This window comes from Natator depressus, chromosome 1 (genome assembly GCF_965152275.1).
Source record: "Natator depressus isolate rNatDep1 chromosome 1, rNatDep2.hap1, whole genome shotgun sequence".
Taxonomy (NCBI): domain Eukaryota; kingdom Metazoa; phylum Chordata; order Testudines; family Cheloniidae; genus Natator; species Natator depressus.
Window position 1 is genome coordinate 345,576,076 of NC_134234.1, and position 26,324 is coordinate 345,602,399.

A 26,324-nucleotide genomic window follows, 5' to 3' on the forward strand; every position below is an offset into this window, starting at 1 on the left:
GGTTCCGTCTATGGGAATCCCATTGCAGCAAAGCCATCCACTATGACCTGCACATTTCCCAAGGTCACTACCCTTCATATCAGCAGATCTTTGATTGCGTTGGCTACTTGCATCACAGCCGCCCCCACAGTAGATTTGCCCACTCCAAATTGATTCCTGACTGACCGGTAGCTGTCTGGTGTTGCAAGCTTCCACAGGGCTATTGCCACTCGCTTCTCAACTGTGAGGGCTGCTCTCATCTTGGTATTCATGTGCTTCAGGGCAGGGGAAAGCAAGTCACAAAGTTCCATGAAAGTGCCCTTACGCATGTGAAAGTTTCGCAGCCACTGGGAATCATCCCAGACCTGCAACACTATGCGGTCCCACCAGTCTGTGCTTATTTCCTGGGCCCAGAATCAGCATTCCACAGCATGAACCTGCTCCATTAGCACCATGATACCCGTATTGCCAGGGCCCGTGCTTTGAGAGAAGTCTGTGTCCATGTCCTCATCACTCTTGTCACCGCACTGATGTCACCTACTCGTCTGGTTTCACTTTGCCAGGTTCTGGTGCTGCATATACTGCTGGATAATGCGAGTGGTGTTTAATGTGCTCCTAATTGCCAAAGTGATCTGAGATGGCTCCATGCTTGCCGTGGTATGGTGTCTGCACAGAAAAAAGGCGCGGAACGATTGTCTGCCTTTGCTCTGACGGAGGGAGCGGCGACTGATGACATGGCTTACAGGGTTGGCTAACAGGGAATTGAAATCAACAAAGGTGGTGGCTTTACATTAAGGAAAAACAAAAACAACTGTCATACAGAATGGCCCCCTCAAGGATTTAACTCAAACCCCTGGGTTTAGCAGGCCAATGCTCAACCCACTAAGCTATCCCTCCCTCTGGTATTTCAGGCAGGACTGGTTTCAGAGTAACAGCCGTGTTAGTCTGTATTCGCAAAAAGAAAAGGAGGACTTGTGGCACCTTAGAGACTAACCAATTTATTTGAGCATGACTGAATCTCCATTAAAGTTTTCAAGGTGCCCCTGACACACCTCACCAAAACGATTGTTGGCCATTGATTTCACGGAGGGAGGGAGGGAGAGGGGAGCAAATGAATACAAAACAAATCTGGTCTATTTCTTGTTTTGATCCACTCCATCTATTTTTTACATCTTTGGCTGGCAGCAGACGGTGCAGAAGGACTGAAAGCCATCCACATCTCCTGGCTGCTCGGCAGAAGACGGTGCAATAGGACTGCTAGTCATCCTCATCTCCTGCCTGCTCACCATAAAATGGTACAATAGGACTGCCTGCAGGACTAAAGAGAATGACCTGGTCAAGTCACCCCGAATTTAGTTCCTGCGCCCATGTCTGCCCAGGTGCTCCTGACCGACCTTACAGAGGCGGCCGGGAGCACCTCGGACACGATGAGGATGGTTTTCAGGCCTATAGCACCATCTACTGCCACAAGGCAATGGGTTGCTGCTGCTGTGTAGCAATGCAGTACTGCGTCTGCCAGCACCCAGGAGACATACGGTGGCGGTGAGCTGAGCGGGCTCCATGCTTGCCGTAGTATGGTGTCTGCACAGGTAACTCAAGAAAAAAGGCGCAAAATTATTGTCTCCCCTTGCTTTCAGGGAGGGAGGGAGGGAAGGGGGGCCTGACGACATGTACCCAGAACCACCCACGACAATGTTTTAGCCCCATCAGGCACTGGGATTTCTACCCAGAATTCAAATGGGCGGCGTAGACTGTGGGAACTGTGGGATAGCTACCCACAATGCAATGCTCCGGAAGTCGACGGTTGCCTTGGTACTGTAGACACACTCCGCCGACTACATGCACTTAGAGCACTTGTGTGGGGACACACACAATCGACTGTATAAAAACGCTTTGTACAAAACTGACTTCTATAAATTCGACCTAATTTCGTAGTGTAGACATACCCTTAGATGAGAAGAAAAGGGGTACTTGTGCAGGGTGGATTGTCTGAAGCTTCCTCCAAACTAAGCATTTCAAAGCACTTCACAAGCACTCACCAAGTTTTATATGCCAAAGAGATGAATAACTCAAAGCCAATAACTTCATTTCTCACACCATTGGAAAACGCACCTTACCCAACAAACAACGCTACAGACAATGAAAACTCTGCAACTGCAACAGGTGATATTTCAAAGCCAATACCTGAACATGATGACAGTAGTCAAGAAGGAGATGTGTCAAAAGTAACAGATGCAGCCGAAGATCCTGTGGATGATCAAGAAACTCAACAGCAACAGGAAGATGTAGATCTTACATAGCAAGAGCAATTTATGAGTACAGCTTTGACTGTAACTGACACTGGAATTATTGACAAGAGAAATGCTGCCCAAATGCAATCTTCTCTTCAAATTAGTTGTTTTGAAATTCCAAGTAACGTTCCACGAGATGCTGAGAATCATGCTTTCCCTACTCGTCTGCTCACAAAAACTCTTCCAAATGGTGAGACCTATACAAGAGACTGGTTATGCTGGAATACGGAAAAACAATCTCTGTACTGTGCACCCTGCTTCATTCACATGTCCACATTTGAATGCATTCTGATGTCATCTTTGTGGATGAAGCTACTTACAATGATCCACCAAACTAATCTGTAATTGAACCATGCCATGCTACACTTGATGTTGAGAGGGATAACACTGAAAGTCTTATCAATGATATTCAACAGATTTGTGAATAATGTGATGTGATCCTGACTGCGTCCAAATTAGTAGCACAGAATATTGGCATTTCATCTGAATCATAGAATCATAAAATATCAGGGTTGGAAGGGACCTCGGGAGGTCATCTAGTCCAACCCCCTGCTCAAAGCAGGACCAATCCCCAATTTTTGCCCCAGATCCCTAAATGGCCCCCTCAAGGATTGAACTCAGAACCTGGGTTTAGAAGGCCAATGCTCAAACCACTGAGCTATCCCTCCCCCCCAATCTGAGTTCTCCACCAATCGCAACTTACCGACTGAATCCGATACCAAGCAGCACTATAGGGTCAATGTCTTCCTTGTCATCATTGACTCTATTCAGTCACGTCTCACATGTCGATGTGAGTCACTGCGTCTAATTTGTACCTTTTGGGGGTTTCTTTGGCAGTTCAACAGACTGAGAAATCAAGATCTACTTTCTGTAGCTGAACAATTTCAGCAACAGTACAACACAGAAATCTCAAAAGATCTCAGTGACGACGTCATCTTCCTCAAACAAATATATTCCACAAACTTTCAATTGGATTGCAAGCCAAAGGAATTGCTTCAAGAAATATTCAAACTTGGACTCAGTGGGGTGTTTCCCAATATCACAGTTGCATTGTGTATTTTTATCAGTTTGCCTCCATCTGTGGCTTCAGGTGAACACGCCTTCAATGTCTTGAAGCAGGTAAAGAACAATCATCATTCAACTATCGGACAAGAGCGTTTGAATGGGGTCACCATGCTTAATATCAACTGTGACATTGCACAAAAGCAAGATTTTTCCTCAACAATTAGTGCATTTGCACAGAAAAAGGCTAGAAAAGCATTTGTTAAATAAAAAAATATTCAAATTATGTCTCACCCTTTTTTTGGTGCCTTATGTTGTTTTCATGTGTCATCTTTCCTCATTTTTATTATGGCTAGGGGCATCAAAAGCTGAGAGGGCCTGGGTACAGTTCTGCTGCCCTCTACTCAGACAACAAGGATAACAACCATTTATTACTCCTGCCCCAATAACAAGGAGACTGGGGATTCAGCACTAGTCACAAGTGATCATTTGGGCAATCAATCCCACCGTGCTGAGTACCCAGGCAGGGTGGGTGTGCCCATGCAAACGAGATCAACTCCTGAAGTCCTTTTCCACAGCTCACCACTAGATGTCAGGAAATAGCTCATTCAGAATCTCTGAAAGAAAGAAAGAAAGAAAGAAAGAAAGAAAGAAAGAAAGAAAGAAAGAAAGAAAGAAAGAAAGAAAGAAAGAAAGAAAGCGGGACCTATGGAGCTCTTTTGAATCCTTGTGACTCTCTTTGTCCTAAAAATATCCTGTCTCTAAGAAGCATACATACATAAATTGTCTATCATTAATGCCTGGGATTTCCAGTCTATTAAAAAAATATCCCACAGAAAATGGCTGGAATAACATTTATAATACTAGTTTCCTTGTTTGGCTGTAACCTCTGTGTGAGTGAGGGATGGTCCCACGATAGCCAGGAACGTTCCAAGCTCCTACACTCCCCCAGTGGAATTGGCTAGAGAAAGAACCTGAGTCCTCACTCCCACACCCTTTATCCACAGGATGCCTGACCCCAAGATCTCCCTTTCCACTCTCCTCTGTGGCAGGGACCTTGTAACCCCGACAACACTGGGCCCAGGATTCCTGAGGGGCTCGACCTGCAGTCTGCTCGTGGGCACTTAGGACAGGGGTAGGGTCTCCCCACACGGGGGTGCTCTCTTCACACCAGGCGCTTCCCGGACACCCACTGATCATTACATACAGTGCAAAGCAAAAACAATTTATTAAACAGCAACTAATAAATCAATAAGGGAAAATGGGGAAGGTTAAAGGAACAAGTCACCCCACCCTGTGGGATGAGGGACACCACAAACACCCATCTCTGGAGCGTAAGGGCAGTTCACAGTCTGTTCCTCACCATGCGCCAGGCCTCCTGCCTGGGCCCTGGCTGTGCTGCAGGGATGCTGCGGGTCGGACCCTTGCTCTGCAGGTTCCCACACGTCCTCGGGCTCTAAGGTGGCAGGACCCTTCTTCCCAGCGTCAGGCCCCATCGGGGTTCTGATCCCCGCCTTGGCTGGGGGCGTTTCCCTGCGCTGGGCCCTCTGCGCAGGGCCCCGCCCCCGCCCCCGGCACTGTCCCCAGCTGCTCACCGCACCCGGCTCCGGACGGCTCCAGCCCCGGCCCCGGCTCCACTCTGCCTCAGCCTGGGTGCGGCTCTGCCTCCAGCTCAGCTCTGCTCTCTGGGCTGCTGCTCTGGCCCGTCAGGCTGCTGAGGCTCTGCTCAGCTCGGCTCTGGCTGCTGCTCTCGCCTTAGCTCGGCCTCCCGCTCAGGCAGCTCCCGCTCACACGGAGGACGGGACCCCGGGCTCCTGACTCCTACATTGGCCTCCCCGCCCTGTCAATCAGGCTGACCTGCAGCATTGGCCTTTCCCCATTCGCCTTAGAGACTCTCAGTCTCAGGATCCTGATTTCTCATTGGCCCTTCTCCTTTCTTTTGGTCCTGAGAGAGGGCCATGAAAAAACCCCACTAAGTTTTAGTAAGCGGCCAACAGTCCCCTGAGATCTGCTGACAAACAAGTTCAGTCCAGCATCACATGGTCGTGCTTTGGCTTGGAAGCCTCAGCGAGTCACCAACACTTGCTGATGAATAAACAAAAATGGGTTTTTTTAATCAAATCAAAACACAAACCCGCACCTCCTCCCCAGGTGTAAATCTGCTCTGTTCCATGGGCCTCACTGCAGCTACACTAAGTTAGACCAGACGGGGATCTGCACCTAGAATTACTCCTGCACATGAGAAGATAGCAACTGCCAGGCTGGAAGAGACGAGTGGCCCATCTAAGGCAGTATCCTGTCTCAGTGACTGTCACTCACCAGCTGCTTCAGGACAGAGCGGAAGAACAATGAATTAGTCCTTTTTGGAGAAAACTTGGGGAGTTTCTTCATAAACCTTCTCAAGACTGATTCCCCACTCTGGCACTTCGAGTGCAGAAGGTGGGGACCCTCAAGCATTCTAAAAAATAATACTGGCCACTCCAGGCTTGTATTCAAATTCCAAGGTTACAGTTTATCGCTGACCTTGGGTGGGTAGATGCTGCCACCTCCCAAATGCAAAAACCCTTTCGAAAGGCCAGGAAGGCACACTTAGGAATTCCTTCCTCTGGGGTACCCTCAAGCCATTTCACACACACACACACACACACCCCCAGGGGAAGAGGTGAGAAAGAAAACAAAAGAAATCAGCTGTTGCCACTAGCTAATTAAACAACATGTGCACAAACCTTTTGAAGACACAAAACTGCAATCCTGGTCTTAAAAAGGTGAACTTTATTTAAAAAAAAAAACTCTAAAACCTCAGGCTACTGCTAGATTTAAAAAGAGCAAATACTAAAATTAAGAAGCAAGAATAGCTTTCTTGAGGTCCCGCTTAAAGCTTACAAGCAAAACAAAAGCACCTGGGGTTACCACAGAGGAGTCCACAAGACATAAAGAAATAAAAGAGATAAACCTCATCGCGTCTCCCGAGACATTTCCTGATCTGCTTCCATACTTGGGGTTCCAAATGAGTAGTTTCTAGGTATGATCTGAGGATTTTTCATACCTGGCCCAAGCTCTTACAGCATAGTTCCAGCCCTGTCTCTGCTCTCCGGGAGAACAACACAGACAGACAAAGGGGACGTTTTTTTCCAAATTTTAAAACGTTCTAGCCTTCCCATTGGCTCTTTTGGTCAGGTGCCCACTCCCTTCCTTCTACCGATAGACTTTCTACCCATTTACAGGTAAAGCAAATAGAGAACAGCTACTAAGAGGGATTTTATAGCTAACTGGCTGGGTGTCCATAAAAGGGAGCTCCTCCCCTGCCATTCATTTATCACAACCCTAAAATAAAATTGGGGGTGAGATTATTCAGAGCTCCCTAAGGAATCTGAATGTCCAAATTCCAACTAAAATCAACAGGATCTAGTGTCTAAAATGCATGTCTTGCTCTGAAAATCCAGACCTTGATTTCTCAACCATGAAGAAATCAACACCTGCAACTCGATAAGAGAAAACAATGGAAAAACCCCCAAACTCTTCCCACTGTTCGGAATCACAGAGTGTCTGTGCAAGATTCACTCCTAAATTAAAAGGATCACTGGCACCTCATCTGAACAGTTATGGAGAGAGCGACTTGAATAGGATTTTCTAGTTCTCAGAGGAGAATAAGTTAAAGTGGTTAGAAGACCCCTGACTGATGAGTATTTTTAGACAGTTTTTTACGCCGCCAGAGGACTTGAGACGCCCTTTGTTCCTGAAGGCCTAATTGGTTAAAAAGAAAACTTTGCATAACTCCTTCAAATGATGTAATTTTTTCCCTCTGTGTTTTTGAGGATTATTTTCTTCCTAACTCCACGTGGGGTGAGGGGCACATTATACCCTGCAGCTGCCTTTCTTCTGAAAACTTTATGGGCCAGCTACATTGCTGGGATCATTCTACTGACTTCACTGATGCTGCCCTGGGCTATTCAGAAGCCCTGAATGGGAACTGTCCAAAGCAATTCAGGAGCAGTGGTGAGCAGGGGGTGAGTAATCACTGTGACTGGTTTTATTGCTGACTCTGCCACTCGCTCCCTGGGTAACCTTCACCTCAGTGTGCTTGTTCATCTCCACATCAACCAGCTCTCACAGTGATATTATGCTCGATGATCGGAGGCTTCCGCAAATCAAAGGACTTCAAAGCACTGCAGGCTCATTAGAGTTGTGTGTGTGCACAGGGCTGTATTATTTTAATAGTCATAATTTTTGTGGGATTCGAGGACCCCAAGTTATGGATTAGGATTCAAGAGTTCTCACAACAATTTTTTTGGTGGCCTTTCACAAACCCATCTCTCTGTCCCTGCCTCCCAGAACCCTTCACCGAGAGCCTGCCCTGGGGATGGTGGGTTGGGAACTCGCTGGCTGCCCGCAGAGTCCCAGGCTCCCCGTGTCCCATCCAGACGGGAGCAGGAGAGCGGCCCTGTGACCAAATCCCGCAGCCACCTCCACCGACAAGAGCTGCCTCATGTGCCGTGCACACCGGCCCCACATGTCTCCAGGGCCTCTGCCTGCAACCCCAAGGAGGTTGAAAGATGCAAGACGCCAACCACTGCTGGTGATGCCACTGCAAACACCAATGCCACGCATCTCGCTACCTTTGGTAACAGGTACTCAGCAGCAACAGGTGGGAGCTGCCAGGAGGGGCTGCTGCTTTGCACCCCCACAATCCCCGCTCATGCTTTTGAGGCTGACATAGCTGCAAAAAAATCCGCTGAATTAAATGAACTTTACAAATCCATGTTAAGGTTTCTGATGGCATGCCAATAGTCAGTGGATGATTCCGAGCTTCTGAATTTGGGGCTCTTTCATTTTCATTCAATAAAGTTTGCATTTCCCTCTCTTTAGTAAACATTCCTTTGCAAAGCTCAAGAGGCAGAAATTGAGCTAATGGACGTCAGTACAGCTCCATAGACTTCAATGACGTTCTGTGCCTTACAACTGAGGAAAGGCGTTTAATGTTGCTCGGGTTAGAAGAAATCCTGGTGGGAGTGTATTTTCCACTTTAAAAATCATTCTAATTCCGTCTGAAAAGCTTTGTGTGGGAGACGGGTCTTGCAGAACGCCCTAGGTAAGTCAGAATTGTAATTAATCCCATCTCATCCCACAGCAATGTGACCTTTGGAGAAGTTCTGCTTAACTCTGTCAATCTTGTACTTCTTCCTTTTCCTTATTAGCTGAAGTCTCTCACAAGACCCAGTTCTCTTGGTTTCCCTATAAGTTGGATCTGAGCACCAGGGGGTAGAGGTGCCGAGAATGCACACAGCGATACACCCTGTACAAGGTTTCTCTATCCCGGCCAAGATAAAATGCATTCCTTCAACTGGAAGTTGATGGAACTGTTCCCTTTTACACGGGTTCAGTATCTACCCTGAAACTTTAAAATATATATAAAAGGGAAATGCAAAGGTACATTGAACAAAAGTCAAAAAGCCCCCATTTCAAAGGTTAGGAATCACAAACTGACCACTGGAGTGACATCTGACACCTTGACATACATTTTTAAAGTGAATCTAATCTTCAGTGTTGGAACATCTCATCCCAGTAAAAAATTATTACTACTTTAGTAATGCATCTCTTTGGATGTATACAATCTAATGAGTGTTTGTGAAGTGCTTTGAAATCCTGAGATCACAGGAAGACTCAGACAATCCACCCTGAAAGTTACAATTATACCTATTCGCCATGGAGGTAAAGGGAGGCACATTCAGGTGAAGGTCAGTCAGGGAGCGATTGGCAGAGTCAGAAAAAAATCCCAATAGTTGGGACGACTCATGCCAAACACTAACCTGTATCTTCTGATCCCTACTGGATGCAAACAGTTTGTAACCAGACATGATACTAACATTTATCTTGTAACAAAGCGTAACACGGATCAACCTAGACCTCAGCCTGTAGTAAGAGGAGTCGGAAGTATTGGGCTGTATTTCTGTAACTTTCCCCCTGTGACCTTCACCTCAACGTACCTCTGTTTCTAGGCCTATCAAACACAGAGAATCAAGGTGTTAAGACTGGAAGTTCTTAAACATCCTCAGAACTCCAGAGGTCAAAGCGCCTCACAAACTCTCACTGGTGTTTCACATACGCAAAGGGTTGTATTCTTAGAATATTAATAAATTGTTGTTGGGATAAGACACCTCTTTGCACTGAGTCAAACAGTCACTTCAAACAAAATGGAGGCCAAGGTCTCTCATGTCATTCCCAAAATCAGGTCATGATTTAAGGACACACAATTTGGGGCTATTTCATTTTCTTTCAAATGTAGTTTTGATTTTGGCATTTTTAAACAACCATACGGGGTAGAACGGCCCAATCCAGTGGCTTCAGCAACATGTGCGTTAGGCAGTGCCCTGACTCCAAAGTGGTGATCAGACCCTCACCAGGAGTCGTGACCCTCCCAGGACCAATTCTCCACAATTTCCCTCAGCAGAGCCAAGTGGGACCATAGGAGCCCCTGGCATCAACGCCGGTTTCAGGGGCTCATTACTTTTGGAGGGATTTTTTTATTGGAAAATGAAGGTGCTCTCTTCGGGTAAATTACCAACCAAAGCAAGACACTTCTGCCCTCTTCCCTGGATATCGAACCCAGCCTTGGGGATATCTTTTACACTTTGAACAACATGCTGGTTCAGGCAGGAATGTTTTCTGCAACATGCCCTTTGTCTTCTCAGACATTATGTCAAATATCATCCCAAAGCCATCTCCCCCTTCACCAAGAATGCATCATTTTAATCTCTCCTGGGCTTCCCGCTGGGCTCACTCAACTGCACTGTCGAACAAGACTTCAATTCCTTGGCTGCTCATGGACGGAGACCTTCATTATAATGGCAGCACCTATAAAATCTCTGGAATGATACGAGAAATGCAGTTGGCCCGTACAATTCTAAGATGAAAGACAGCTGAAGAGTGCAAAGTGCGTGTCACACCCTCTGAGGCTCAGATTAGCCCAATAATCACCAACGCTGAGGAAAATAGCTCCATCCAAAGGAGGACTTGCGAAGGAAATCAAGTTTGTTTGGTAACTAATTAGGACCTCCTCCACAAACAGCATCTCAGATCCTCCAGGCAGTCCTAGGAACGGTATAAAAGCACTCACGATTCAGATTTCTTCTAAACACTTCTCCAGACTTCATCTCCTCAGTGAACTGGGTAAGTCCAATTCCACTCAATCTCCTTCTAACCACAGAGGTATCACAATAGGGCCTCTTTTCATTGAAGACGGAATCTTGCATGTGCTCACTGTGATTTTTGTCAGGGATCAGGGGGTTCTTCCATAACTATCTTGAGTAGTGATTCAGTTGCAGGCGCTCGTAGATTGATGATCTGAAGCTAAAGGAGGGACTTTAAGAGCAACACATGCAATTCAGAAACATATTTCCTATTAACTGGAAGAAGAATTAGGGCATTGAAATCTTTTCAGTAACTTTGGAAAGTCCCTTAACATTTTTCACTTTGCTGGATTAGGAAGAAATTTCCCAAGGTTAGTCCAGAAAGGGCCAATTCAGTGGTTTTCTACATTCCTCTATTAAGCAGCTGTGACCCCTCACTACTGAGGACAAGAGAATGGATTAAGATGACAAGAGGTGTGATCCAGGCTAGCAATTCCTATGTTCTCCTGAGCAGAAATACCCATACCCCATATGGTGTAATTTAGTGCCACTCTGTGGAAGTCAGTGGAACTGAACCCATTAAACCCCAGCTGAGGAGTTTCTCTGTAGTGAATTGTTTGGAGAAAAGAAAAGTTTCTGCTTCTTGTTTCGGCAAGTATTGGAGACTCCCAAAGTTTGGAAAACAAAGATACACACTGTGATACCAGACTGAACAGGTTTGCATGCAGAGGTTAAATCCTCAAAGGAAACAATCTGATTACCATGATCCCAGACATCTTCTCTTTCACAAATGTCTAAAATGGACCCAGAATCCCAGGTGTCCAGCACAGAAATAGTTACACTTATTCTAGTCAGCATTTTTCAGACAAAGTCTTTTTGAGAGGATCAAAGGGGCCTGAGGGAGGGAAGTTTAGTGCGAGTGGACAAGAGGCATAGAAAGAGAAAATAGGAACAAATACATGACCACACAAAAAGAGATTAAGGCCACTTCTCCTCTCTCTCTCGGGCCCCATGCAGACCTTGCTGCAATAGTAACCGAGCTTTGAAACCTTTCTTCCACCTGCACTTGCAACTTCTCTTTACTCTAGTCCCTGTTTTGTGTTCCAGGTTTACCTCCATCCCAGAAAGATGACTTTCTCCAGCCTGTGCTATCCAGAATGCGGGGTGGCCCGACCCAGTCCAGTCACTGGCAGCTGCAACGAGCCCTGCGTTAGGCAGTGCCCTGACTCCGAAGTGGTGATCAGACCCTCCCCGGTTGTTGTGACCCTCCCCGGACCAATTCTCAGCAATTTCCCTCAGCAGAGCGAAGTGGCAGCCGTAGGAGCACCTGTGGTCGGAGCTGGTTTGGGAGGCTCATTCGGTTTGGGGGGACTGTACGGCTATGGAGGCCGTTATGGAGGGCTGTATGGTTTAGGGAGATATGGTAGTTATGGGGGCCTTTACGGTTATGGGGGATTATTGGGCCATGGGGGATACTGCGGTTACCCGGGCCTTTACGGTTACGGGGGATTATTGGGCCATGGGGGATACTGCGGTTACCCGGACCTTTATGGTTATGGGGGATTATGGGGATACGGAGGATATGGACGTAGGTATCTTGGTGGATATTGTGGGCCATGTTAAACCCAGCAGGAACATCCGTGGAAGAAGGAAGAACCGGAAATGAACAGCAAGATACAGATTCACCCCGGATCTTTTGGGCATGGCTTTCAGAAGTACTGTGCAAATATGGCTCCACCTGAGGGAGCTTTGTGTGCTCAGCACCTTGGTCTGATAGCCATGCTGCATTTCCAATGTTACGCTTTAGGACTCTTTTTGCTAGTGCTTTCCCAGCCATGTGCTGATTCTCGCTTTCACATGTGGACTCATTCTGAATTACACGCAAGCTATTTACACTAAGCCCGCAGTGTGAAGGAAACAAGGGCCTTAAGATAGGCATCATTTACATTCATTATCACTATAAGTCCCTTTACAAGGGGAAAAAGAGACCTTGCTGTCAAGGAGAATTAGGCCCCATATCTTCTATCCTTTCCATCAATACGTATCTTTAGCGCCTCACTTTGACCTTTGCTATGGCTGATGTATAATGGAGAAGCTGTGTAGTCCTCTGCTTCTATTTTGCTTTGTCTCATTTCCCACCGACTGGGGTAAAACAAAGAACTTAAAATGGTTACAGAGGGGACTTCTTTGTTAACCTCTGCAGCTGCAACAAAGCACAAAGAACATGTTGTCTGAAATGCAAACCACTGAGGCCTGTGATTGGTCGCAGGCCTTCTTGAAACTCTGGAAATACATTCTTTCTGCTCTGTACTATTTCTTCCTGTAACTGTGTACTGCCAATTGCATTTGCATTAAAAACTCTGCTGCATCATAATATCGGTCTTCTGGTTCTCCTTGTTCCGCCCTCCTTGCTTAAAAATTCCATCAGACAAAATTCCTTCCTGTGGAATCGGGGCCACTGGTCACATCTCAAATTGCAATTTTCAAAGCCCTGAAGTGAAAGAAGAATCGTGCTCTTGGAGTGGTTGAAAGCATTCTGCAGGCCCTAAGCACCAGTGTGGAGTTTCTCCTTGCATTACCTGCTTAAGCAAAGAGTCTTTTCCTGCAAAGACTTAGACAGATTGTCTTTGGTTTCAAGAAGGCCAATCACATGGTTCACGCTAAGAGTTTGTGGGAGTCTTTGCAGGACAGCGACCCAGGTTTTCCTAAGCTTGAGTGAGGAATGTAATGAGTTCTGTGCAACTCTCAGCTTCTCTCCTTGGTCAGGGGGATTAAGATAACAAAAGGCTTGTCATTAAATTAAATTAAGGATGATCCTGAAAGCATTGCCCGGCAACTCAGTTAAAAGATGGGAAACAAAAGGTTGGAATAAAGGGCCTATTTTCAGAATGGAGAGAAGTAAATAAAGTAGTGGTGTCCCCCAGGGGCCTGTATTCAAATCAGCATTGTTCAACATATTCAGCAATGATCTAGAAAAAGGGGTAAACAGTGAGGTGGCATAATTTGCAGATGATACAAAATTACTCAACTGGGTGACTTGGCAACAAAATGGCAGATGACATTCAATGTTCAATGCAAATAACGCACATGACAAAATATAATCCCAACGATACATACAAAATGATGGGGTCTAAATTAGCTGTTATCCCTCAAGAAAGAGATTTTGAAGTCCTTTGCCGTACTCTGAAAGCACTATGCTTCCAGAGTACTGCAAATTTATGAGAATCCTTCTCACTGTGCCTGTATCATCCTGAACTGCGGAATTATCTTTCTCCAGCTTCAGAAGATTTACAAATTATCCCCAGTCACCAGTGGTACAGGTGCAACTGAGTAATGCCGCTGTCCTTAACGTGTATCTAGACCATACCAGGGAACTAGATGTAAATAAGATTGCTGACCGTTTCATCCAGAAAGCTAAAGTGAGACATAATGTCTTTCAACTGGGACGTTAGTGAAGACAGCTTGTAGGTGATTGCAATCATTTGAATATACTGCAAATCATGAGAACATAATTATGTCGTTCTAACAATTTAATTAAAATTGTAAAGATACCAATGATAGACACATATTCTCGAACTAGAAAATGAAAGAAGTGTATAATTATGCTGAAAATAGTCTACCCCCAAAATTGGCCAGCCTCCCCCGCCCCAAAACACACACACCTCTTCGAGAGAACCCACTGGCAAAAAGAAAAGTCAGCCCTTACGCTTGACACAACCTTTGAATTTCGCAGTGCTGGAGATGAGATGACAACATTTAGGGCAATGGGGTAGAAATAGTTCAGCTTCATATTGGAATTTTGAATTTCATTGCACCAAGAAAACTCAGTTAAATTAATCTTCTCATGCTTTCCCTTCATGTGTTTATCAACTGGTCAGCAGCCATGTCCATTCCTTGGTCAAATAACACATCCAAAAGTTGATTTCACAAGGATGATGCTAACACACTTGACTGAGTCCGTTCTGCCCATATAGACAAATTACGCTATGTCCCTGCTGTGATGGATAAGGTCATAGAAACCGCTTTGGGACTGCCACCTGATTTGCTGAGACTACCTCGAAGCCAGGCTTCCCTGGCAGCTTTGGACTTGAGTACCTTGCCTGGTTGTGCCAGACACACTAGCCTGCTACAAACACAGACCCAGGTCTGAACCACGTCCCCCAAAAGCTTCAGGCTTAACTGAAAACAGCTTAAGAAGTGCTCCTAGAGTGATCAGATAGCAAGTGTGAAAGATTGGGACGGGGGTAGGGAGTAATAGGTGCCGAAAATGAAAAAGCCCCAAAAATCAGGACTGTCCCTATAAAATCGGGACATCTGCTCACCCTAAGTGCTCCTGTCTCCAGCACCCAGATACCCAGTTCCCAATGAGATACAAAGCCCAAATAAATCCGTTTTACTCTACAGAAAGCTTATACAGGGTAAACTCACAAATTGTTCGTCATCTATAACACTGATAGAGAGATATGCACAGCTGTTTGCTCCCCCGGGTATTAATTACTTGCTCTGGATTAATTAATAAGTAAAAAGTGATTTTATTAAATATAAAAAGTAGGATTTAAGTGGTTCCAAGTAAGAACAGACAGAACAAAGTAAGTTACCAAGCAAAATAAAATAAAACATGCAAGTCTAAGCCTAACAAACTAGGAAACTAAATGCAGGTAAATCTTGCCCTCAGAGGTGTTCCAATAAGCTTCTTTTACAGACTAGACTTCCTCCTACTCTGGTTCCAGTAATCACTCACCCCCCGAAGTTACTCTCCTTTGTTCCGGTTTCTTTCAGGCATCTCTTTGGGGTGGAGAGGCTATCTCTTGAGCCAGCTGAAGACAAAATGGAGGGGTTTCCCACGGCCTTATATAGTCTTTCTCTTGGGTGGAAACCCCTGGTGTTCTCCTGTGCAGAATCACAGATACAAGATGGAGTTTTGGAATCACATGGGCAAGTCACATGTCCATGCATGACTCAGTTCTTTACAGGCCGACGCCATTCTTTACATGTTAGTTTGAACGTTCACAGGAAAACTCAGATGTGGATTGGCGTCTCTGAAGGTCCATTGTTAATGAAGTACTCCCAATTACTTAACTAACCCCTTCATGCTATGTTGACCAAATCTGCCTTATGTGCTTCTGTCAAGGTTCCTCCCCCACTCTGAACGCTAGGGTACAGATGTGGGGACCTGCATGAAAACCTCCTAAGCTTATCTTTACCAGCTTAGGTCAAAAACTTCCCCAAGGTACAAAATATTCCACCCTTTGTCCTTGGATTGGCCGCTACCACCACCAAACAAATACTGGTTACTGGGGAAGAGCTGTTTGGAAACGTCTTTCCCCCCAAAAATACTCCCCAAAACCTTGCACCCCACTTCCTAGACAAGGTTTGGTAAAAAGCCTCACCAATTTGCCTAGGTGACTACAGACCCAGACCCTTGGATCTTAAGAACAATGACCAATCCTCCCAACACTTGCACCCCCCCTTTCCTGGGAAATGTTGGATAAAAAACCTCACCAATTTGCATAGGTGACCACAGACCCAAACCCTTGTATCTGAGAACAATGAAAAAGCATTCAGTTTTCTTACAAGAAGACTTTTAATAGAAATAGGAGTAAATAGAAGTAAAGAAATCCCCTCTGTAAAATCAGGATGGTAGATACCTTACAGGGTGATTAGATTCAAAACGTAGAGAACCCCTCTAGGCAAAACCTTAAGTTACAAAAAAGATACACAGACAGAAATAGTTATTCTATTCAGTACAATTCTTTTCTCAGCCATTTAAAGAAATCATAATCTAACACATACCTAGCTAGATTACTTACTAAAAGTTCTAAGACTCCATTCCTGGTCTATCCCCGACAAAAGCAGCATATAGACAGAAACACAGACCCTTTGTTTCTCTCCCTCCTCCCAGCTTTTGAAAGTATCTTGTCTCCTCATTGGTCATTTTGGTCAGGTGCCAGCGAGGTTACCTTTAGCTTCTTAACCCTTTACAGGTAAGAGGATTTTTCCTCTGGCCAGGAGGGATTTTAAAGGGGTTTACCCTTCCCTTTATATTTATGACAGCTTCCTAGAGCAAACACTTTAAATACAAGCATAGAGCCAATGCTCATAACTTCAGATATAAAAATTGTACATGACTACGAACAGGAGGAATACATTCACTAGAACATAATGTTTGCAAAGATATGTTACATGGCATGTCTAGCATAAAACATATTCCAGATATGTCAGATTTACACTCATAAACATATTTCTATAAAGCATTATGGGGTGCAACATCACAAACGTCATCTGCAGAAGTCAGGTATCTTATGTGTGATATCAAGAGATTCATGCCCAGACCATTCATTCCATACAAGAATCACATGGTTTTTGAGGTAACTGTGACTCACTGCACTCCATATTATCGGTCTTGTCTAAAATCCCCTGGATGTACCATGGCTTGATATTGCAGGAATTGCAGATCAAAAGATTACACTTCCCACTACATTGTTCGCCAACATTTTTGTGGCTCTCGCTTCCCAGAAGATGAACATTTTCCACGAATCAAATTTTTCATTTGACAACACAAAAGTAAAAATTTACCCAGACCTTCCTGCCTGTTTAAGGACATCATACAATACTCAGGTCGGGAGGAGAGATTTAGCCATCTAGCCAAAGGTTTTGTGTAAGAGCAATACAGCTCTAGTCTTCAATATCAGACCTTACCCATGGACCCCTCCTTGGAAAGAAAGAGCATAGGCATTTCTACAGAAGATCAGGCCTCTCTCCCACAGTGGTCAGTACCAGATGCTTCACAGGGAGGTGCAAGACACCCAGCAGAACACCTTACGGCCCCTGCTTCATTTGCACGTTACAATCTGGTGTAAAACCCATCGTGTAGTTGAGAATCAGGCCCACTCGGCTGATAATAGGCGAACCCCATAGCCAGGAAGAAATTAGACAAAACCGATCAAGAGTAACATGGCAAACATTAGGACTGTCCGCAGAGGTGCTGATGAAATGCAGCTCTCTCATTATTTCACACTGAGTTCGGTGAACTCAACACTTCTCAAAGTCACACCTAGGCACTCAGAGATCAATCTGTATTGTGCCATTCATTTCCTGGTTATTCCTTTTCCCTTGGATATGCCTGCTGGTTTTAACATGGCCCACAGTTTCCATTAAGGTACCGATGACCCCATCACAATCCCCCCAACCCTCTTTTCCCCAACAACCATATGGGCCATGTTATAAGGCAGTGAGGGAGGTGAGGAGAAGTTATCCTTCCTTGCACAGTCTCTGTTGTCTCCCAGTCTCAGTGATTAATCAGGGGGCAAAGGTGGGGGGGGAGCCCGGGCCTACTCTCTACTCCGGGCTCCAGCCCAGGAACCCTATTAGTATCAGCTATGGAAGCTGACCTTTTAGAAACATGACATGTACAATTCCCTGGGCTACTTCCCCCACACAGCAGCCCTTACTTCCTCAAGCTCTACTTCACCCTTACCTCAGGGGCTCCTTCCTTGTGCCTGATATGGTGTGTACTACTCAGTCTCTCCAACAGCACAACTTCCTCCCACAGCTCCTGACATGCACACCCACCTGACTAACTGGGAGGCTTTTAACTCGTTTCAGCCAGCCCCTGATTGGCTTCAGGTGTCCCAATCAACCTAGCATTCTCCCTGCCTTCTGGAAAGTTCTTAATTGGCCCCAGGTGTCTTAATTGACCTGGAGCAGCTTCCATTTCACTTATCCTGTTACCAGGGATTTGTTTAGCCTGGAGCTAATATATCTATCTCCCACTACTTTTCTATAGCCATCTGGCCTTGTCCCGCCACACCATATAATCTCCCATAACCACTGGGACACCGGTTACAATATAATCCTCCATCACTTTATAAGCCTCTATCAGCACATGTGCCCACATCACCACCTCCAATGTCAGCTGCACCCGAGGAGTCCGCTCTGCTTTCCTGAGGGAAAGAGCTGAGAATGGCTCCTGGGAAGGTCATTACCAGGGACAATCGGTGGGGGAGGGGGCAGGAGGGTCAAATTTAGACACTCATAAATTTTTTCCCGTTTTATAAGTTTTGCCACTTGTTTTTATGTGCAACCCTGTCGGACACACTCTCTCAGCTTACAGCTGCAAATTTAAGGAAATAAGAGATGTGATTTCGTAAGTGACATAATTTTTTTGTTAACTGATATAGATTTTCTCATATTAAACAATTTAAAATGTTCATAAATATTAATAAAAATACACTGGTTCTGATGGCACAAGATTAGACCGTGATGAACATGTCCTCTCAGATCAGCTGATTATATAAACAAACCACAACTAGTGGCTGGTGCTGGACCAAGTGCATCTGGAAAGGTAGAGAATTGTTACATTTTAGTGTCTTTATAGTTTTACGTCTACTTGCCTAAGGAATTGTTGTTGTGTGAGAATTCCTCATTATTATCTTCATATGGTAGCTAAGAGAGGTGACTGGTTGGTTGGTTGGTTGGTTGAGCCCTAGCTTGGCCATCATCATAGTCTTTTGTAGTCCGTACGCCAAGATTCAAGCTGAAAATTTGTGAGGACAATCTTGTAGAATGAGTTTTCTAAGGACACATGTTTGAAATTTTTGGACATTATCCCTCTGACTGTATCCGTGTCTGTGTTTACTATATATATATATGTCATCCCTTTGTCTTCAGCTCAGCCTGTTATATGGTACCTTGCATGCTTGAGTTTTGATTCAGTGAAAAGGATAACAACATGTCTGGCTGTTTTATTTTGTGTTCTTAATTAGTATTCCTTTGTTTTCAGCCTTTTCAGCATTTGTGTACCATTTGTGTACATGTTTACAGTAAAAGCTACTTATTGACAGCAGAATATTTCAAGTGTGGATTGGCTACATATTCACCAGATAGATCACGATGAAGAGGAGATTTGAAAGTGGTGCAAGCAAGAGACAGCGAAAACAATTGAGTGAAGCAGCAGCTAAGAGCTCAAAGCCAATAACATCATTTCTTAAACCATTGGAAAACGCACCTTACCCAACATACAACGCTACAGATAATGAAAACTCTGCAACTGCAACAGGTGATATTTCAATGCCAATACCTGAACATGACAACAGTAGTCAAGAAGGAGAGGTGTCAATAGTAACAGAGGCAGCAGAAGATCCTGTGGATGATCAAGAAACTCAACACCAACAGGAAGATGTAGATCTTACGCAGCAAGAGCAATTTATGAATACAGCTTTGACTGTGACTGACACTGGAATTATTGACAAGAGCAATGCTGCCCAAATGCAATCTTTTCTTCAAATTACTTGTTTTGAAATTCCAAGTAACATTCCACGAGATGCTGAGAATCATGCTTTCCCTACTCGTCTGCTCACAAAAACTCTTCCAAATGGTGAGACCTATACAAGAGACTGGTTATGCTGGAATACGGAAAAACAATCTCTGTACTGTGCACCCTGCTTCATTCACATGTCCACATTTAAATGCATTCTGATGTCATCTTTGTGGATGAAGCTACTTACAATGATCCACCAAACTAATCTGTAATTGAACCATGCCATGCTACACTTGATGTTGAGAGGGATATCACTGAAAGTCTTATCAATGATATTCAACAGATTTGTGAACAATGCGATGTGATCCTGACTGAGTCCAAATTAGTAGCACAGAATATTGGCATTTCATCTGAATCATAGAATCATAAAATATCAGGGTTGGAAGGGACCTCGGGAGGTCATCTAGTCCAACCCCCTGCTCAAAGCAGGACCAATCCCCAATTTTTGCCCCAGATCCCTAAATGGCCCCCTCAAGGATTGAACTCAGAACCTGGGTTTAGTAGGCCAATGCTCAAACCACTGAGCTATCCCTCCCCCACAATCTGAGTTCTCCACCAATCGCAACTTACCGACTGAATCCGATACCGAGCAGCACTATAGGGTCAATGTCTTCCTTGTCATCATTCACTCTCTTCAGTCAGGTCTTACATGTCGATGTGAGTCACTGCGTCTAATTTGTACCTTTTGGGGGTTTCTTTGGCAGTTCAACAAACTGAGAAATGAAGATCTACTTTCTGTAGCTGAACAATTTCAGCAACAGTACAACACAGAAATCTCAAAAGATCTCAGTGACGAGGTCATCGTCCTCAAACAAATATATTCCACAAACTTTCAATTGGATTGCAAGCCAAAGGAATTGCTTCAAGAAATATTCAAACTTGGACTCAATGGGGTGTTTCCTAATATCACAATTGCATTGTGTATTTTTATCAGTTTGCATCCATCAGTGGCTTCAGGTGAACACGCATTCAACGTCTTGAAGCAGGTGAAGAACAATCATCATTCAACTATCGGACAAGAACGTTTGAATGGGGTCACCATGCTTAACATCAACTGTGACATTCCACAAAAGCAAGATTTTTCCTCAACAATTAGTGCATTTGCACAGAAAAAGGCTAGAAAAGCATTTGCTAAATAAAAAAAATTCAAATTATGTCTCACCCTTTTTTTGGTGCCTTATGTTGTTTTCATGTGTCGTCCTTTTTCATTTTTATTTTGACTAGGGGCCTCAAAGGCTGCGAGGGCCTGGGTACAGTTCTGCTGCCCTCTATTCAGACAACAAGGATAACAACGCTTTATTACTCCTGCCCCAATAACAAGGAGACTGGGGATTCAGCACTAGTCACAAGTGATCATTTGGGCAATCAATCCCACCGTGCTGAGTACCTAGGCAGGGTGGGTGTGCCCATGCAAACGAGATCAACTCCTGAAGTCCTTTTCCACAGCTCACCACTAGATGTCAGGAAATAGCTCATTCAGAATCTATGAAAGAAAGAAAGAAAGAAAGAAAGAAAGAAAGAAAGAAAGAAAGAAAGAAAGAAAGAAAGAAAGAAAGAAAGAAAGAAAGAAAGAAAGACCTAAGGAGCTCTTTTGAATCCTTGTTACTCTCTTTGTCCTAAAAATATCCTGTCTCTAAGAAGCATAAATACATAAAATGTCTATCATTAATGCCTGCGATTTCCAGTCTATTAAAAAATATCCAACAGAAAATGGCTGGAATAGCACTCATAATGCTACTTTCCTTGTTAGGTTGTAACTGCTGTGTGAGTGGGAGATGGTCCCACGATAGCCAGGAACCTTCCTAGCTTATCCACTCCCCCAGTGGAATTGGCAAGAGAAAGAACCTGAGTCCTCGCTCCCACACCCCTTATCCACAGGATGCCTGACCCCAAGGTCTCCCTTTCCACTCTCCTCTGTGGCAGGGACCTTGTAACCCCGACAACACTGGGCCCAGGATTCCTGAGGGGCTCGACCTGCAGTCTGCTCGTGGGCACTTAGGACAGGGGTAAGGTGTCCCCACAACGGGGTGCTCTCTTCACACCAGACGCTTCCCGGACACCCACTGATTATTACATACGTGCAAAGCAAAAACAATTTATTAAACAGCAACGAATAAATAAATAAAGGAAAATGGGGAAGGTTAAAGGAACAAGTCACCCCACCCTGTGGGCTGAGGGACACCACAAACACCCGTCTCTGGAGTGTAAGGGCAGTTCACAGTCTGTTCCTCACCATGCGCCAGGCCTCCTGCCTGGGCCCTGGCTGTGCTGCAGGGATGCTGCGGGTCGGACCCTTGCTCTGCAGGTTCCCACAAGTCCTCGGGCTCTAGGTGGTAGGACCCTTCTTCCCAGCGTCAGGCCCCATCGGTGTTCTGATCCCCGCCTTGCCTGGGGGCGTCTCCCTGCGCTGGGCCCTCTGCGCAGGGCCCCGCCCCCGCCCCCGGCACTGTCCCCAGCTGCTCACCTCACCCGGCTCCGGACGGCTCCAGCCCCGGCCCCGGCTCCACTCTGCCTCAGCCTGGGTGCGGCTCTGCCTCCAGCTCAGCTCTGCTCTCTGGGCTGCTGCTCTGGCCCGTCAGGCTGCTGAGGCTCTGCTCAGCTCGGCTCTGGCTGCTGCTCTCGCCTTAGCTCGGCCTCCCGCTCAGGCAGCTCCCGCTCACACGGAGGACGGGACCCCGGGCTCCTGACTCCTTCATTGGCCTCCCCGCCCTGTCAATCAGGCTGACCTGCAGCATTGGCCTTTCCCCATTCACCTTAGAGACTCTCAGTCTCAGGATCCTGATTTCTCATTGGCCCTTCTCCTTTCTTTTGGTCCTGAGAGAGGGCCATGAAAAAACCCCACTAAGTTTTAGTAAGCGGCCAACAGTCCCCTGAGATCTGCTGACAAACAAGTTCAGTCCAGCATCACATGGTCGTGCTTTGGCTTGGAAACCTCAGCGAGTCACCAACACTTGCTGATGAATAAACAAAAATGGGTTTTTTTAATCAAATCAAAACACAAACCCCCACCTCCTCCCCAGGTGTAAATCTGCTCTGTTCCATGGGCCTCACTGCAGCTACACTAAGTTAGACCGGACAGGGATCTGCACCTAGAATTACTCCTCCACATGAGAAGATAGCAACTGCCAGGCTGGAAGAGACGAGTGGCCCATCTAAGGCAGTATCCTGTCTCAGTGACTGTCACTCACCAGCTGCTTCAGGACGGAGCGGAAGAACAGTGAATTACTCCTTTTTGGAGAAAACTTGGGGAGTTTCTTCATAAACCTTCTCAAGACTGATTCCCCACTCTGGCACTTCGAGTGCAGAAGGTGGGGGCCCTCAAGCATTCTAAAAAATAATACTGGCCACTCCAGGCTTGTATTCAAATTCCAAAGTTACAGTTTATCGCTGACCTTGGGTGGGTAGATGCTGCCACCTCCCAAGTGCAAAAACCCTTTCGAGAGGCCAGGAAGGCACACTTGGGAATTCCTTCCTCTGGGGTACCCTCAAGCCATTTCACACACACACACACACACACACCCAGGGGAAGAGCTGAGAAAGAAAACAAAGGAAATCAGCTGTTGCCACCAGCTAATTAAACAACATGTGCACCAACCTGTGAAGACACAAACTGCAATCCTGGTCTTAAAAGAGGTGAACTTTATTAAAAAAAAAAAGAAAAATCTAAAACCTCAGGCTACTGCTAGATTTAAAAAGAGCAAATACTAAAATTAAGAAGCAAGAATAGCTTCCTTGAGGTCCCGCTTACAGGTTACAAGCAAAACAAAAGCACCTGGGGTTACCACAGAGGAGTCCACAAGGCATAAAGAAATAAAAGAGATAAACTTCATTGCGTCTCCCTAGACATTTCCTGATCTGCTTCCATACCTGGGGTTCCAAATGAGTAGTTTCTAGGTATGATCTGAGGATTTTTCATACTTGGCCCAAGCTCTTACAGCATAGTTCCAGCCCAGCTCTCCGGGAGAACAACACAGACAGACAAAGGGGAAGTTTTTTTCCAAACTTTAAAAACTTCTTGCCTTCCCATTGGCTCTTTTGGTCAGGTGTCCGCGCCCTTCCTTTTACCCAGAGACTTTTTAACCATTTATAGGTAAAGCAAGTGGAGAACAGCTACTAAGAGGGATTTTATAGTTAACTGGCTGGCTGGGTGTCCATAAAAGGGAGCTCCCCCCACCGCCATTCATTTATCACAACCCTAAAATAAAATTGGGGGTGAGATTATTCAGAGCTCCCTAAGGAATTTGAATGTCCAAATTCCAACTAAAATCAACAGTGTCTAAAATCAGTGTCTAAAATGCGTGTCTTGCTCTGAAAATCCAGACCTTGAATTCTAAACCATGAAGAAATCAACACCTGCAACTCGATAAGAGAAAACAATGGAAAAACCCCCAAACTCTTTCCACTGTTCGAAATCACAGAGTGTCTGTGCAAGATTCACCCCTAAATTAAAAGGATCACTGGCACCTCATCTGAACAGTTATGGAGAGAGCGACTTGAATAGGATTTTCTAGTTCACAGAGGAGAATGAGTTAAAGTGGTTAGAAGATCCCTGACTCATGAGTATTTTTAGACAGTTTTTTATGCCGCCAGAGGACTTGAGAGGCCCTTTGTTCCTGAAGGCCTAATTAGTAAAAAAGAAAACTTTGCATAACTCCTTCAACTGATGTAATTTTTTCCCTCCATGTTTTTGAGGATTATTTTCTTCCTAACTCCACGTGGGGTGAGGGGCACATTATACCCTGCAGCTCCCTTTCTTCTGAAAACTTTATGGGCCAGCTACATTGCTGGGATCATTCTACTGACTTCACTGATGCTGCCCTGGGCTATTCAGAAGCCCTGAATGGGAACTGTCCACAGCAATTCAGGAGCAGTGGTGAGCAGGGGGTGAGTAATCACTGTGACTGGTTTTATTGCTGACTCTGCCACTTGCTCCCTGGGTAACCTTCACCTCAATGTGCTTGTTCACCTCCACATAAACCAGCTCTCATAGCACACAACAGAACCACTAACCCAGGAACCTATCCCTGCAACAAAGCCCGTTGCCAACTGTGTCCACATACCTATTCAGGGGACACCATCATAGGGCCTAATCACATCAGCCACACTATCAGAGGCTCGTTCACCTGCACATCTACCAATGTGATATATGCCATCCTGTGCCAGCAATGCCCCTCTGCCATGTACATTGGTCAAACTGGACAGTCTCTACGTAAAAGAATAAATGGACACAAATCAGACATCAAGAATTATAACATTCATAAACCAGTCGGAGAACACTTCAATCTCTCTGGTCACTCAATTACAGACCTAAAAGTCGCAATATTACAACAAAAAGACTTCAGAAACAGACTCCAACAAGACGCTGCTGAATTGGAATTAATTTGCAGACTGGATACAATTAACTTAGGCTTGAATAGAGACTGGGAGTGGATGGGAAATTACACAAAGTAAAACTATTTCCCCATGTTTATTTCCCCACACACACACACAAACACTGTTCCTCAGACGTTCCTGTTAACTGCTGGAAATGGCCCACCTTGATTATCACTACAAAAGGTTTCCCCCGCCCCCTCCCTCCGCTCTCCTGCTGGTAATAGCTCATCTTAAGTGATCACTCTCCTTTCAGTGTGTATGTAACACCCATTTTTTCATGGTCTGTGTGTATATAAATCTCCTCACTGTATTTTCCACTGAATGCATCTGATGAAGCGAGCTGTAGCTCACGAAAGCTTATGCTCAAATAAATTGGTTAGTCTCTAAGGTGCCACAAGTACTCCTTTTCTCATTGCATTACTGTGACCCATTAGAGAGAAGTGATTTGAAGCAGAGAAAAAGTAGCGCACACAGGGCACTTGGTGACTTCATTGCCGTGGGTGCTAAGACTTAAAACAGGGTTTTTAAGCTTCAATTCCATCTTGATATTTACAAGGCTACCGCACTCTTGGAAAATGGACAGACTTGTAATTCCTTTGGAGAAGTATTAACCTCAGGTATAAAGAAGCCGCAGTTACAGTGGATCACTGCATGAGCCACTTTTTTATTGTTGACGCTTAGATCAAAGGATGCAAACATTTTGTAACCAGACATGTTACTAACTTTGTCTTGTAACAAGGGAACAGCTTCGAGCTCCACCTGTTATAGGAGGAGTCAGATGTCTTGAGTTGTCTTTCTGTTTCTATTGTTGTTGGGGTTTGACGCCTCTGCACTGAGTCACACAGTCACTTTAAACAAAATGGAGGCCAAGGTCTCTCGTGTCATTCCCTTAATCAGGCCATGATTTAAGGCCACACAAATTGGGGCTATTTCATTTTCATTCAAATGTAGTTTCGAATTTGGGATTTCTTAAAAACTGTGTGGGGTAGAGCGGCCCAGTCCAGTGGACCTTGAAATCAAAGCAAGACACTTCTGCCCTCTTCCCTGGATATGGAACCCACCCTTGGGGATATCATTTACACTTTGAACAACATTCTGGATCAGGTAGGAATGTTTTCTGGAACATGCCCCATGGCTGATCAGACTTTATGTCAAATCTCATCCCACAGCCATCTCCTCCTTCACCAAGAAGTGTCATTTTCCTCTCTCCTGGGTTTCCTGCTGGGCTCACTC